The 15,212-nt window shown below is 37.8% G+C and overlaps 1 long non-coding RNA gene across 3 annotated transcripts in view; it reads right to left on the minus strand.

The window, feature by feature from the left end:
• The window catches only part of LOC119538261, a 130,699-nt gene that overhangs the window by 46,043 nt on the left and 69,444 nt on the right, over positions 1-15,212 (minus strand). For all 3 annotated transcript variants that reach the window (XR_005217533.1, XR_005217531.1, XR_005217532.1), the window contains exon 3: positions 259-355. This is a non-coding gene — a long non-coding RNA (uncharacterized LOC119538261). The remainder of the gene's footprint in view (positions 1-258; positions 356-15,212) is intronic.

The raw sequence follows: 15,212 nt of genomic DNA on the forward strand, positions 1-15,212 counted from the left end.
ACTGAGCAACTTCCTAAAGTAATTAGGGCCTTCTCTTGACATTTCGTTTCTATTACATGTGTCAGAATGCTAATTCTGAAAACTTTCATCCAACTGACAGAAAATGAAACAATAATGCAGAATTTCATTTTTAAGAACTTAGTCACCAATAAAATGAAGCAAGCAATATATACTGTTGAAATGAATATTCAAACCAAATAAAATGCATTATTTATATGAGGTTGTATGACCCGTATCTTATAAAATGAACTGGATTACCTTCACCTTGGTCAATGCTGAGTTTCATCCAACACAGCCAGAGAGGTCAGCAGGGCCAGTGTGGTCAGGCTGGTGGGGCTGGTGATGAAGAGACATCCTGCATGGTCAGGAGATGATGGAGAAAATAAGTAAATATGTTGATAAACCAATGGTGATTGTTTGGAATTAGAGATGGTGTGAGATCATGGTTTTTTTGTTTTGTTTTGTTTTGTTTTTAAATTTTATTTGGAAATAAATTCAAACTTACAGGAACAATTGCAAAAACAATACAAACCCCATACACAGAACTCCAGCATACCCTGACCCCCCTCTCCCAATATCCCGATCCATCAATTTTAACATCCTGTCACACCACCATTTTTCTTTCCCTCCCTCCCTATCTATCATCCATCATCTATTGCTCTGTCTTCTGAACATGAGAGCAAGCTGCACACATCCTTGAACAAACAATATAATTCATGTATACATTTCCCATGAACAAAAACATTCTTCTTTGCAATCACGTTAAGTGCAACTAAGAAGTTCAAGAAATTCAACATTGATACAAAGCTTACATTCTATATTTCCCTTTTTTTTTTCTAATGTCCCGACTGTGTCCCTTTGAGCCTCCTGTCCTCCATCCTCAGATCCCATCCAGGATCATCCTTGGCATTTAATTGTCATTATCTCTTTGGACTGTCTTTTTTTTTTTTTTCAATTGTGGAAACATATATACAGCCTAAATCTTCCCATTCCAACCCCTCCCTAGCATTCCATTAGTGGGATTAATCACATTCAGAATGTTGCAATGCCATTGCCTTCCTACCATTCATTACTAGAAATTTCCCTTCACCCCAAACAGAAACCCTACACTCATTTCTTAACTCCCCATTGCCTCTTCCCCCATTTCTTGTAACCCATACTCTATTTTTCATCTCTATGGTCATTCTCTGATACTTTCTTTGTGTTTACCGTGGGGCTTAAAATTAACATCTTAAATCTATAAAATCTTGTTTTTCTTTGATACCAACTTAACTTTAATAGGACACATAAACTATGTTCCTATACTCCTCCATTCCCCCACCTTTATGTAGTTCTTGTCAAAATTACATATTTTACACTGAGTCCAAAACCACTGATTTATCATTACAGTTTATGTATTTCAGATCCTGTAGGAAGTAAATAGGGGAGTTACAAATCAAAAACACAGTAGTATTGGTATTTATATTTACCATGTGATTTTTACTGGAAATCTTTATTTCTTCATGTGGTTTCAGTCAATTGTTTAGTGTCCCTTCCTTTCAGATTACACAATTCCCTTTAGCTTTTCTTATTGGACTGATCTACTGGTGATGAAGTCCCTCAGCTTTTGATTATCTGGGAATGTTTTCATTTCCCCCTCATTTTCAACCTCCAGGTGTTTGTGAATTTTCTAAGTCTCTGATGGTTATTGACTTCTATTTGTATTTCATTGTGGTCAGAGAATGTGCTTTGAATAATTTCAATTCTTTTAAATTTATTGAGGCTTGTTTTATGTCCCTGCATATGGTCTATTCTGGAGAAAGATCTGTGATCACTAGAGAAAAATGTGTGTCCTGGTGATTTGGGATGTAAGGTTCTATATATGTCTGTTAAAATTCTCTATATCTCTCTCTTCTTTCTTTGTTTCTCTGACGGTAGAGCTCCCTTTAGTATCTGAAGTAGGGCAGGTCTTTTATTGGCAAAATCTCTCAGCATTTGCTTGTCTGTGAAGAATTTAAGCTCTCCCTCAAATTTGAAGGAGAGCTTTGCTGGATAAAGTATTCTTGGTTGGAAATTTTTTTCTCTCAGAATTTTAAATATGTCATGCCACTGCCTTCTCGCCTCCATGGTGGCCATTGAGTAGTCGCTACTTAGTCTTATGTTGTTTCCTTTGTATGTGGTGAATTGCTTTTCTCTTGCTGCTTTCAGAACTTGCTCCTTCTCTTCAGTATTTGACAGTCCTGATCAGAATATGTCTTGGAGTGGGTTTATTTGGATTTATTCTATTTGGAGTTCGCTGGGCATTTATGCTTTGTGTGTTTACATTGTATAGAAGGTTTGGAAAGTTTTCCCCAACAATTTCTTTGAATACTCTTTCTAGACCTTTACCCTTCTCTTCCCCTTCTGGGACACCAATGAGTCTTAAATTTGGACGTTTTATTTTATCTATCATATTTTTCCCCATTCTTTCTTTTGTTCTTTCATTTTCCATTCTGTGATTCTCAAGGATGCCGATTAGTTGTTCAGCTTCCTCTAGTCTTGTACTATGAGTATCCAGAATCTTTTTAATTTGGTCAACAGTTTCTTTTATTTCCATAAGATCATCTATTTTTTTGTTTACTCTTGCAACTTCTTCTTTATGCTCTTCTAGGGTCTTCTTCATGTCCTTTATATCCTGTGCCATGCTCTTGTTGTTTGTCTTTAGTTCTTTGATTAATTGCTCCAAGTACTGTGTCTCCTCTGATCTTTTGATTTGGGTGTTTGGGTTTGGGTTCTCCATATCATCTGGTTTTATCATATGCTTTAAAATTTTCTGTTGCTTTCGGCCTCTTGGCATTTGCTTTACTAGATAGGGTTCTTTCAGGATATGAAAAACACCAATCTCTAATTTGTCAGATCTACAGCTTGGTGGCGTACACTTTATCTAACTAGCCAGCAGATGGCATCCGGGAGTCACCTATTATTCCCCTCAAGTCAGTTCTCCCCAACTTTGTCTTTGTGGTGTGTGGGGGTCTGATTCTTGTGGGGTTCAATTGGTGTACCGAGTCTGAGGGTGTTGCTGGTGCTGTCTGCCCTGAATGTGGGGTGTGTATCTGAGTGGTTAGGGAGGCAGGGCAGCTTTAATAATCAAACCTCCCAGGTATTCCTGGAGATTTAAGGCTGTTCCAGGAGTCTAAACCTTCATTTCGGTCTCACCACAGATTGTCTCTGCCGCTGACCCACAAGTCCCTGGTATTGGCGTAGGGTCCCTGGGATTTCCAAGTGGGTCCCCCTTCCCAGCCGTGTTCTTCCAGGACCTCTGCTGAGGGAAGGCTGTGCCACATCACAAGTGCACGCCATCCCTCCAGGGAAGCCCTGGGCTGCCAGGCCATGCAGGGGCGTTCCCAGCCCGCTGCAAAGATGGCTTAACGGGGTGTGTTAATTTCCCCCTTTTCGCACAGCTCCACCTTCCCAGCTCCGGGACAACTAGCTGTGGGCGCACTAAAGGCCACTGTCCATGGCCGATATTGTAGTGTGTGCATGGTGTTGCGGGAAACACTCCCCATCACACTGGTACCCCTGGCACAACTCTAAGCTGTGGCTCTGGCCCCAGGAAGGAGCGTCCCCAGCCCACCAGGAAGATGCCTGCAAGGGGCATGGTTTCTTTCTCCTTTTGGCTCCCCTCTGCCCTCCTGGCTCCGAGATAAATAGCAGTGGGTGCAGGAGGGGCTATCTTCCATGCCAGATATTGAGGCATTTGCAAGGCCTGCTCCTGCCGCGCTTCACTGCGTGGCTCTCACCACCGTATTCACAGCTGCTCCCGGGTTTTTTTTTTTTTTAAAAAAAAGAACTAGTCTGTCTCCAAACGCCAACCCATGGTTTCCCCACACCACAGCATGGCCGCCAGACTTTCAGCCAGCTCACTTACTCGTTTCAGAATGCAGACTCCCAGTTTCACCAAATGCACAGTCCCTGTGGATTTAGCAGACCTTGACTAGCTGGTGCATCACTGGAACTGGTGTTCTGGGTCACTTTCTTGTTTTTATCTAGTATTTTTCACGGAGGTGTTTTTTTGCCCCGTCTCACCTAGCCGCCATCTTAGGTTCTCCCCAGATTATGGGTTTTTAACGTAAATTTATAAATATGTAGAAATCAGTTATGTGTGTTTGTGTGCATGTGTATATGTTGAAGGTCAGATTCTCTAAAAGCAAGCACTGAGATGAACTTTGGAGTGCCAAATATTTATTAGAGATCAATACATGTGGAAGAAGGCAGATTGAGCAAATGGTGAAGTTGAACTGCATTGCAGGCCCAAGAAAGCTTTAGCTCCTCTAGGAGCTCTGGAGTATATATAATCAGAGTTGTTCCTTTTTGGGTCAAAAGGATCGGCCCTTATATGCTTTCTTGATAAGTCATTAGATGTGGGCTGCCTGCCCCAGGAAGGATATAACATTGAGCAAGGCAGTTTTCTGAAAAAAAGTCATTAAAGGGCAACCTGGGTGGTACATTTTCATTTTGGGTGTGTGTGTGTATGTGTGTGTGTGAACATACAGTTCTTAAGCTTTATCCTCTGAGAATGCCTAAAAGCAATGAAACCCCAATAGAATGAGCATGTCTAGTCTCCAAGTCTTCACTCAAAGGAATCAAGGCTCCTTCAAAAACAGGCTAACTCCAGGGCTAGGGCAGATAACAAAGAAGGTGTGCCAGGAAAATTTTGTGCCAGGAATCAAGGAGTGCTCCAAAACTGATGAGGATTTGTCAAAATAACAGGAGCCACCTTGAAGAAACTCATCCTACCCAAATCTCCAATATTCCAGCATCAAAATAAAATACGATAATGATAGCAATGAATTATAAACCATTGGATAAAATAGGAACCCAGGAATTCATACTAATATAAATAAAGGGAGAGAAAAGGAGGGTCTACCTTACAGTAGAATGCCAACTAATAATTATAGAAGAATTGATGGCATTTTAAAAATTCCCGTTTGGCAACTATAAAAGGAATAACTGATTCAGGCAAGAATCATCAATGGATGCTAAAACTAGTAAATAAAAGTTTAAGGAAGAACTGGATATTTAAATAGTCTCAAATACCTCCCATAAACTACTATCAAATTACCTGTTAACAAAGGTCTTACATACTTACTACTTACTTTTACAGTGAAGAAATCTGGTTAGACGCTATCTTACCACATGATGAAAATCAACATCTCTAGTAATGGGACAAAGCAACATCATGTGCTTACTGATACGATGCATGAGAAGAATACAGTATCATTTCTGTGGCACTCCTACCACAAAGTACATAAACTGAATCTAAACCTGAAGAAATAACAGACAAACTCAAATTGAAGGACATTCTATGAAGTAACTGGCCAGTATTCTTAAAAGAATACCACAGAGAGAACTTCCAGGAAGGTAGCAGGCACACTTCTCCAAAACAGCTAGTGGGCAGGCAGGAACTGTCTGAAACAATTGTTCTGGGGCTCCAGAGGCCAGGGGAACACTGTACAGTATCCAGGGAAGAGTGGGAGGAAGAGGCTTAGAAATTGCAGTAAAGCTGTGAGCAGCTTGCTCCAAGGTGGCTGCCAGCACCCATTCTCCACTCTCTAGGCAGGATGCCTAGGGATCTGACCCCTGGCAGACTGCTACAGATGGAGAGTGATGTGGAAATCCTCTTCCCCAAGAACATGGTGAAGTACGGCTTTGCACTGATCAGGACTTTTGATCCATGATATTGGATCACTGAGGGCTGGCTCTGAGCTGCTGTTTCAGCCTGCCCGAAATAGGGACAGCCACGACTGTTATTTCAACCCTGTCCCTGACCAGAGCAGAGACAGTTGAGGTTTAAAGGCACAGTTCTTCCTTGGGGCTGCAGGGAACAGTTTGCTGAAGAGTGCAGCTTCAAGGAGTCAGCAAAAAAGCTTTTGGTGTCTTTTCTGAATCTCTCCCCAGAACTCTTTGGAGCTTGTCTATGCTCCCTTCATGGTTCCCTGGCCCTGTTTTGGAGGGGAAATACTGATTTAGGAAAGTCCTCTCTGGGTAACCCTACCCCCACAATTTGCTCTCCAGGCAAAAGCAACTAGAGGCAATGAAAGGAGTGTAAAAAGAACTACTGAGGCAAAACAAAAAGAAATGAGATAAAGATTCCCAAAGAAGGAACAGAGGAAAGGAAGTTTTCTCCTGGGGTTGAAACAATTGCACAAATATTACAATCTTAAAAATTGTACCACATGTCCAGGGCAAGAATCAGAGGGAAAAGGGCAGGAAAAATCTGATCAGTTAAACACTGGCAATTCTAAAGGTATAGAATAAATTGAAACAAGTGTCAAAGAAGAGCTTTAACACATAGCCAATCAACAACAAAACCCTAATCAAAAAGGAGAAACTGACATTTAGAGTAAACTCATCAAGGTAATAAGATGCCCAGACATCAGCAAAAAATTGCAAGCCATTCTAAGAAACAAGAAGCTATGGCCCAATTAAAGGAACAGATTAAAACTTCAGAGGAGACGCAGAATTTTAAACAACTAATCAATGATGTTCAAACAAATTTTCCAAATAAATTCAAGAAGATGAAGGAAAATATGACTAAAGAGATGAAGTATATTAAGAAAACACTGGGAGAGCATAAAAAAGAATGTAAAAGCATAAAGAGAAATGTAACAAATCATGGAAATGTAAGGCATAACAGAAGAGATTAAAAATACCCTAGAGGCTTAAACCAGCAGATTTGAACAGGTAGAAGAATCAGTGAACTATAAGACAGGACAATCAAAATTTTATAGTCAGAAGAACAGATAGAGAAAGGGATGAAAAAATTGAGCAGAGTCTCAGGGATTCGAATGACAGTATGAAACACACAAACAAACTTGTCATGAATATCCCAGAATGAGAAGAGAAGGGAAAAGGGGCAGACAGAATATTTGAGAAAATAATGGCCAAAAACTTCCCAACTCCTATGAAACACATAAATATACATGTCGAAAAAGGGTAATGTATTCTAAACAATAAATCCTAATAGACCTACTCTGAAACACATACTAATCAGAATATCAAATGTCAAAGATAAAAAGAATCATGAAAGCAGCAAGAGGAAAGCGATTCATCACAAACAAGAGAACCACAATAAGATTAAGTTCTGATTTCTCAGCCGAAACCATGGAGGTGAGAAGACAGTGGTATTATATATTTAAGGCACCGAAAGATAAAAACTGACAGAGAAGAATTCTTTATCTGCCAAAACTGTCCTTCAAAAATGAAGGGGAGACAACATGGATGAACCTTGAAAACATAATGCTGAGTGAAATAAGCCAGACACAAAAAGAGAGGTATTGTATGTTACCACTAACGTGAACTGTGTGAAAAATGTAAAATATTTTATATTGTAGAGTAGGGGACATAGAGATAGACAGCAACTAGTGACAGGGAAATGGTAATCTAGAAAGAATGAATAAGCTATTGAGGGTAATCTCAATGTTATGGGAATGCTCAGGAATGATTATGGTTTGCAAACTTTCTTGGGTATGGTAGGATCATGTTGGAAGCAATGCAGTTATTTTAGGTTATTTGTTTTTCTTATTCCTTTGTTTTGTTTTGTTTGAATTGTTTTTTTTTAAATTTTTTGATAAAGTGAAAAAAGCTATTGCATTAAAAAATTAGCTTCAATGTAGTTAGTTTAGGTTATTTGGTTTTTCTTATACCTTTGTTTGATTAGGGTTTGTTAATTTTCTTGGGGTATGGTAGGAACACGTTGGAAGCAATGTAGTTATTTTAGATTATTTGTTTTTCTTATTCCTTTGTTTGGATATGGTTTATTAATTTTCTTGGGGTATGGTAAGAACATGTTGGAAGCAAAATAGTTATTTTAGGTTATTTGTTTTTCTTAATCCTTTGCTTTGTTTTGTTTGAAATGCATTTTTGTGGTTTGTTTGTTTGTTTTAATTTTTGATAAATAAAAAAAAAATGAGGGGAGCTTAAAATAGTCACAGATAACCAGAAACTGGGAGTTTGTCAAAAAGAGGACTGCCCTAGAAGAAATACTAAAGGCAGTTCTATAGGCTGAAAGGAAAAGACAGGAGAGAGAGGCTTGAAGGAGAGTACAGAAATGAAGATTATAAGTAAGAATAACTGAAAGAGTAAAAAGAGATATGGCAATAAGATATGACATACAAAAGCCATAGGATAAAATGGTTGAAGTAAATTCTGCCTTTAGAGTAATAACACTGAATGTTAATAGATTACACTCCCCAATCAAAAGACAAAGATTGGAAGAATGGATTTTAAAAATATGATCCATCTATATGCTGTTTACAAGAAACTTACTTTAGACCCAAAGAACCGATGGACTGAAAATGAAAGGCTGGAAAATGATATTCCACACAAGCAGTAACCAAAAAGACCTGGGGTAGCTATACTAATATTGGACAAAATAGACTTTAAATGCAAAACAGTTGTAAGAGACAAAGAAAGACACTAAATATTAATAAAAGGGGGCAATCTACCAAGAAGAAATAACAATCATAAATATTTATGCACCTAACCATGGTGCCCAAAATGCATGAGGAAAACACTAGCAAAACTAAAGGGAGAAATAGACATCTCTATAATAATAGTTGGAGACTTCGACACACCATTCTCATCAATAGATAGAACATCTAGTCAGAGGATTAATAAGGAAACAGATAACTTGAATAATAAGATAAACAAACTATACCTAGCAGACATATATAAAATATTGCACCCCAAAATAGCAGGATATAAATTCTTCTCAAGTGCTCATGGATCATTCTCCAGGATAGACCACATGCTGGGTCACAAAACAGGTCTTGATAAAATGTAAAAGACTGAAACTATGCAAAGCACTCTATCTGACCATAATGGAGTGAAGGTATAAATCAATAACAGGTGGAGAACTGGAAAATTCACAAATATATGGAGGTTAAACAACACACTCATAATCAGTGGGTCAAAGAAGACATTTCAAGAGAAATCAGTTAATATTTTGGGACAAATGAAAACAAGAACACAACCTACCAAAACTTATGGGATGTAGTAAAGGCAGTGCTGAGAGGGAAATTTATAGCCTTAAATGGCTACATTAAAAAAAGAAGACAGAGCTAACACCAAGATCAAACTGAAACCTGGAAGAACTATAAAAAGAACATCAAACTAATCCCAAAGCAAGCAGAAGAAAAGAAACAATAAATATGAGAGCAAAATAAATGAAATTGAGAATTAAAAAACAATAATCAACAAATCCATAAGTTGTTTCTTTGAGAAGATCAAGAAAATTAACAAACACTTAGCTAAACTGATAAGGAAAAAAAGAGAGGAGATGCAAAAAAATAAAATCAGAAATGACAGGGGGTCATTACTGCTGACCACACAGAAATAAAAAGGATCATAAGAACATATTATGAACAACTGTACGCAGACAAATTGGACATCTTAGATGAAATGGACAAATTCCTAGAAAAACACAAACAACCTACACTGACTCTAGAAGAATTAGAAGACCTCAACAGACCAATCACAACTAAAGAGATTGAATCAGTCATCAAAAACCTTCCAACAAAGAAAAGCGCAGAACCAGATGGCTTCACAAGTGAATTCTACCAATCATTCCAAGAAGAATTAATACCAAACATGCTCAAACTCTTCCAAAATATTGAAGAGCAGGGAACACTACCTAACTCATTCTATTAAGCCAACATCACCCTAATACCAAAGCCAGACAAAGATATTACAAGAAAGAAGAATTACAGAACAATTTTCTAATGAATATAGATGCAAAAATCCTCAACAAAATACTTGCAAATCAAATCCAACAGTACATTAAACTAATTATACACCATGATCAAGTGGGTTTTATTCCAGGTATGCATGGGTGGTTCAACACAGGAAAATCAATTAATGTAATACACCACATTAAAAAAGCAAAGGGTAAAAACCACATGATCATCTCAAGTGACGCAGAAAAGGCATTTGACAAAATTCAGCATCATTTCTTGATAAAAACACTTCAAAAGATAGGAATAGAAGGAAAAATCATCAACATGATAAAGGGCATATATGAAAAACCCACAGCTAACATTGGTCTGTTGAGGTCTTCTAAATGGTGAAAGACTGAAAGCTTTCCCTCTAAGATCAGGAACAAGACAAAGATGTCCACTGTCACCATGTTATTCAACATTGTGCTAGAAGTTCTAGCTGGAGTAGTTAGACAAGAATAAAAAATAAAAAGGCACCCAAATTGGAAAGGAAGAAGTAAAACTTTCATTATGTGCAGATGATAGGATATATATCAAAAGTCCAGAAAAACCTACAACAAAGCTACTAGAGCTAATAAATGAGTTCAGCAAAGTGGCAGGATACAAGATCAATAGCCAAAATCAGTAGTGTTTCTACACCCTAGTAATGAACAATTGGAGGAGGAAATCAAGAAAAAAAAGTCCATTTACAATAGCAACTAAAAGAATCAAATATCTAGGAATAAATTCAACCAAGGATATAGAGGACTTGTTCACAGAAAATTACAAAACGTTCCTAAAAGAAATCAAAGAAGACCTAAATAAATGGAAAGACATTCTGTATTCATGGATTGGAGGGCTAAATATCATTAAGATGTCAATTCTACCTGATTTACAAATTCAATACACTCCCAATCAAAATTCCAGCAGCCTACTTTGCAGAAATGGAAAAGCCATTTATCAAATTTATTTCAAAGGGTAAGTAGCCCCGAATAGTCAAAAACATCTTGAAAAAGAAGAACAAAGTTGGAGGACTCACAGTTCCTGACTTTAAAGCATATTACAAAGCTGCAGTAGTCTAAACAGCATGGTACTAGCACAAAGATAGCTATATTGACCAATGGAATCAAACTGAGAATTCAGAAATAGACCTTCACATCTATGGCCAATTAATATTTGACAAGGTTACCAAGTCCACTCAACTGGGCCAGAATAGCCTCCTCAACAAATGGTGCTGGGAGAACTGGATATCCATATGCAAAAGAATGAATGAGGATTCTATCTCACACTTTATACAAAAATTAACTCAAAATGGATCAAAGACCTAAATATAAAAACCAGGACCACAAAACTCCTAGAAGAAAATGTAGGGAAGCATCTTTAAGATCTTGTGGTAGGCAATGGTTTCTTAGACTTGCCACTCAAAGCACAAGCAACAAAAGAAAAAGCAGATAAATGGGACCTCCTCAAAATTAAATATCTTGTGCTTCAAATGACTTTTTCAAGAAAGTGAAAAGGCAATCTACTCAACGGGAGAAATATTTGGAAACCACATATCTGAAAAGTGTTTAATATCCAGAATATATAAAGAAATCCTACAACTCAACAATAAAAAGACCAACAACCCAATTAAAAATAGGCAAAGACTTAAATAGACATTTTTCCAAAGAGGAAATACAAATGACTAAAATGAACATAAAAAATGCTCAACATACTAGCTATTAGGGAAATGCAAATCAAAACCACAATGAAATAATTTCATACCTACTAGTATGTCCACTACTAAACAAACAGAAAACTAAAGTTTTGGAGAGGATGTGGAGAAATGGGAAGACTCATTCACTGCTGGTGGGAATGTAAAATTGTGCAGCCACTGGGGAAGACAGTTTGGCAATTCCTCAGGAAGCAAAGAACAGAATTGCCTTATGATTTGGCAATCCCATATTAGCTATATATCTAGAAGAAATGAAAGCAGGGACTCACATTTGCACATTGATGTTCACAGCAACATTATTCACAATTGCCAAAAGATGGAAGCAACCCAAGTGTCCATCAACCAATGAATGGATTAACAAATGTGGTATACATTCAATGGAATATTATTCAGCTGTAAGAAGGAATGAAGTCCTGATGCATGCGATAACATGGATGAACCCTGAGGACATTATATTGAGTGAAATAAGCCAGACAAAAAAGGACCAATTTTTTATGATCTTGCTGACATGAACTAATTATAATAAGCAAACTCATAGTTAGAATCTAGAATTTAGGTTACAGGGGGATAGAATGGGGGTGGAGAATGGGGAGCTGATGCTTAATCTGTGCAAAATTTCTATTTAGGTTGATTGTAAATGTTTGATAGTTGTTGGTAGCACAGTGATGAATTGTGTTTGTGAACGTGGTTGAAAGGGGTTGTGCTGATTTGAATCTGTATGTAACCCTTAAAAGACCATGTTCTTTTAATCCACTCTTGTGGGGGCAGACCTATTATGAGTGGGATCTTTTGATTAGATTGTTTCCATGGAGACATGATCCTGCCCATTCAAGGTGGGTCTTAATCCTTTACTGGCATCCTTTAGGAGAGCCGCTTAGACAGAAACAGCCTGGGAGAACAAGCAGAGAAGCTAAGAGAGAAAAACTAAGACATGTAATCCAGAGTTTGCCCCCAGGAGAAGCAAGGAGGACCCACAGGAGCTGAAAGAAGCTAAGGCAGAAGCCCAGAGACATTTTGGAGAAAGCCATGGAAACCAGAGAGGCCCAGCAATCTCTGGCCATGTGCCTTCCCATGTGCCATGTGCCATGTGCCTTCCCATGTGCCATGTGCCTTCCCATGTCCCATGTGCCTTCCCATGTGACAGGGGAACCCCGGATGCCATCGGCCTTTCCTCAGAGAAGGTATCTTTCTCTTGTTGCCTTAATTGGGACATTTTCATGGCCTTAGAACTGTAAACTTGTGAACTAATAAACCCATTTCTGGTATATTCCATTCTGGCAGCTTTAGCAAACCGAAACAGGAGTCATGTGCTTGGATCATATATGTTACTTGAAGGAAAGTTAGAATTCAAAACACGGGACTGTATAACACAGTGAACCCTGTTGTGGACTATGCACTCTGGTTAACAGTACACACATAAGAATGCTCTTTTATGTTAATAATAGGGTAGCATATGGGGAAAATACACCTAAGATAACTATGGACTATAGTCAAAAGTAATATTTTAATATTCTTTCATGAAATGTAACAAAGTTACCACACAAAATGTCAACTGTAAGAGAGTATATGAGAGTATATGAGAACATTTTATTTTTTACATGACTTTCTGTAAACCTACAACTTCTCTAATTAAAAAAAAATTACAATAATTTAAAAATAATTGTTAAGTGAAAGAAACCAGACACAAAGTACTACATATTGAATGATTTCATTTTATATAAATGAAATACAAATAAATTTACAGAGATGGAATTGAATTAGTGGTATGTAGGGCTGAGGAAGGATAGAGAGATTGAGAGGTGACTGCTAAGGGGTATGGTGTTTTGCTTTTGGGAGTAATAAAAACGTTCTAAAATTTAATGTGGTGATGAGTGCACAACTTTGTGGTTATACTAAAAGCCACAGATCATACACTTTGGATGGATCATATGGTAAGTGAATATATCTCAATAAAACTGCTTTAAGATTAGATAGATAGATAGATAGATAGATAGATAGATAGATAGATAGATAATCATGGTCATGAAATACAATGAAAGACAGAGGAACAGTAAGTGGTGCTCTGGAGCTAGGTGGTACTGACTCAGACCTGCTCCAGAAAACAACTATGTACATTTCTCCCAACTCTGCAGTTTAGCATTTTCAAGTTGGTAACCTAAAATCAGCCAGGGTGGGAACATTTATACTGTGAAAATCCATAATCGCTACAAATGAGAATGCCCTGCCCCACAAAACCATTTTACCAGCACACCACTGAAACAGTTTCTGATTGAAGGAGACCAAAGAGGCTTGACAAATAAATCCAACGCATAATCCTGGACTTGAACCTGTAACTATAAAGACATTATTGAGACAATCAGAGAAATTTGAATGGGATCTGAGGATTAAGTGGTATTATTATATCAGTGTTACTTTCCTAACTTTGATGACTACAGGCCTACCTCGTTCTGTTGAGCTTCACAGATACTGCATTTTTTTTTCAAACAAATTGAAGGTTTGTGGCAACCCTGAATGGAGCAAGTCTATCAGTACCATTTTTCCAACAGCATGTGCTTACTTCATGTCTGTGGGTAACATTTTGGTAATTCTCACGATATTTCAAAACTTCTTTCATTATTATATCTGTTATGGTGATCTGAGATCTGTGATCTTTGACGTTAATATTGTAATTGTTTTGGGGTGCCATGAACCATGCCCATATAAGATGGCAAACTTAATAAATGTGTGTTTTTTGACTGCTCCACTGGTGAGTCCTTCTCCATCTCTCTCCCTCTCCTTAGGCCTCCCTATTCTTCAGACACAACAATATTGGAATTAGGCCAATTGATAACCCTACAATGGTATCTAAGTGTTCAAGTGAAAGGAAGAGGCATACATTTTTCACTTTAAATCAAAAGCTAGAAATAATTAAGCTTAGTGAGGAAGGCACATTGAAAACCAAGGCAGGCTGAAAGGTGGGTGTCTTGTGTCAGTTAGCCAAGTTTTGAATGCAAATGGAAAGTTCTTAAAGGAAATTCAAAGTGCTGCTCCAGTGAACACATGAATAATAAGAGAAACAACCTTATTGGTGATATGGAGAAAGATTTAGTGGTCTGGATAGAAGACCAAACTAGCCACAACATTCCCTTAAGCCAAAGCCTAATCCAGAGCAAGGCTCTAACTCATTTCAATTCTATGAAGACTAAGAGAAGTAAGGAAGCAGCAGAAGAAAAGTTTGAAGCTAGCACAGGTTGGCTCATGAGGTTTAAAGAAAGAAGCCATCTCCATAACATAAAAGTGCAAGGTGAAGCAGCAAGTGCTGATGTAGAAGCTTCAGCAAGTTATCCAAAAGAGCTAGCTCGGATAACTGATGAAGGCAACTACCCTATACAACAGATTTTCAATGTAGACAAAACAGCCTTCTTATTGGAAGAAGATGCCATCTAGAACTTTCTTAGCTAGAGAAGAGAAGTCAGTGCCCAGCTTCAAAGTTTCAAAGGACACACTGACTGTCTAGTTAGGGATAATGCAGGTGGTGATTTTAACTTGAAGTAATGGTAATTCACCATTCTGAAAATCCTAGGGCCACTAAGAATTATGCTAAATATACTCTGCCTGTGCTCTATAAAGGAACCACCAAGCCTGGATGACAGCACATATGTTTACAATATAGTTTATTGAATATTTTAAGCCCATGGTTGAGACCTACTGCTCAGAAAGGAAAAAAAAATTCTTTTCAAAATATTACCACTCTTTCATAATGCACCCGGTCACCTATGAGCTTTGATGGAGATGCAAATTTTGTT

This window comes from Choloepus didactylus, chromosome 6 (assembly GCF_015220235.1).
Source record: "Choloepus didactylus isolate mChoDid1 chromosome 6, mChoDid1.pri, whole genome shotgun sequence".
In the NCBI taxonomy this organism is placed as follows: domain Eukaryota; kingdom Metazoa; phylum Chordata; class Mammalia; order Pilosa; family Megalonychidae; genus Choloepus; species Choloepus didactylus.